Source organism: Sinocyclocheilus anshuiensis, unplaced genomic scaffold (genome assembly GCF_001515605.1).
Source record: "Sinocyclocheilus anshuiensis isolate Anshui unplaced genomic scaffold, SAMN03320099.WGS_v1.1 scaffold1761, whole genome shotgun sequence".
Taxonomy (NCBI): Eukaryota; Metazoa; Chordata; class Actinopteri; order Cypriniformes; family Cyprinidae; genus Sinocyclocheilus; species Sinocyclocheilus anshuiensis.
This window is the reverse complement of record NW_015538073.1, coordinates 76,143-77,599: the sequence shown is the minus strand read 5'-3', so window position 1 is coordinate 77,599 and position 1,457 is coordinate 76,143.

Below are 1,457 nucleotides of genomic sequence, written 5' to 3'. Positions count from 1 at the left end.
CACACACACACACAAACACACACACACCTGCTTATCTGCGAAATGAACAATGGTTGAGGCAGGGAAAGGCATCATCATCATCATCATCATCATCATCATCTGGGAAAGTTCTCGCAGTGACTGTTTAACAACCTACAGGTGGGTAGTTCACGTGAAACACTGCTGGGTAGTTGACAGGATTATATTGTCCATCTATTTTAACCAAAACATCTTGTGTAACTATTATTCAGGCGGTTTTATGGACACAGAAATATTTGTAAAAACAAAATCTGAAAACTTTATACTTCATTTTTAAAATTAGTGCAGACAAAAAGGTGATTATGAACAAAAAAAACTATGAACTTTTTTTAATTAACATTTTTATTTTATTTTAATATTTTATAATATAAGATGAGTGGATTTTCATTCATAATTTCAATTTTTCATTTTTTTCCCCCAAATTCTGTGTTTTCTGTTTTAATATTTCTGGATTCCATTTTAATGGGTTGATTACATTTTAATAATCAAAAAGCATGTCTAATCAACTGAATTCATAATACTTTAACAGTTTAATTAAATAAAAAAATGAAAATAAAACTTTGTTTACAATATAACGTTTCTGTAAAATACATTGCTGCATAAAATATGTTTTTTAATCATTTTTAAAATTATAAGTAATATATTTCTGTCATAATTTCTTCAAGTAAAACTAAACTTTTATTTTGCTGGTTTATAGTGAAGACGATAGTTTTTATCAAATGAAATAGTGAAATGCATTTTAATGTCTGCTACAGTATTCTGGCCACATTTTCTCTATCATCCATGTTTTCTGTACTTTTTGTACATACTGATGACTCATCCTGTACTTCACCAGTTATTGTCCAATCAGAAGCTCTCTAGAATGAGAATGCCCCTCCCACTATATTATAAATATCAGTTGACAGGGATTGGCAACAGCAAGTAACAAAAAATCACTCACAGCTGTGATGAAACTAAAATACTATTAGCTATTAAAAATGGACAAGTTCTACAATTTATCCTGATCCAGTTGAAGAAAAAAAGAAACCTGCACTGGTTATGCCATAATCGTCTCTGTATGTTCATGTGAGATTCCCGCAGGCTGGTGTTTACTGCAGTGAAGCGGTGAGTGAAAAGGTAAACACAGTGTCTGTTACCTGTGAAGGAGCTACAGACACTGTTTGAGCAGGTGTGAGCGTGACACACACACACACACACACAAACTCACTCACACACACACACACACACACTCACACTCTCTCTCTCTCTCTCACGCACACACACACTCTCTCACTCACACACTCTCAATTCAATTAAATTCAATTAGCTTTATTGGCATGACAAAACTACATTTTGTATTGCCAAAGCATTAAGACAACAAAGAGAATGGTTTAACTCTCTCTCTCTCTCTCTCTCTCTCTCTCACACACACACACACACACACACACACACACACACTA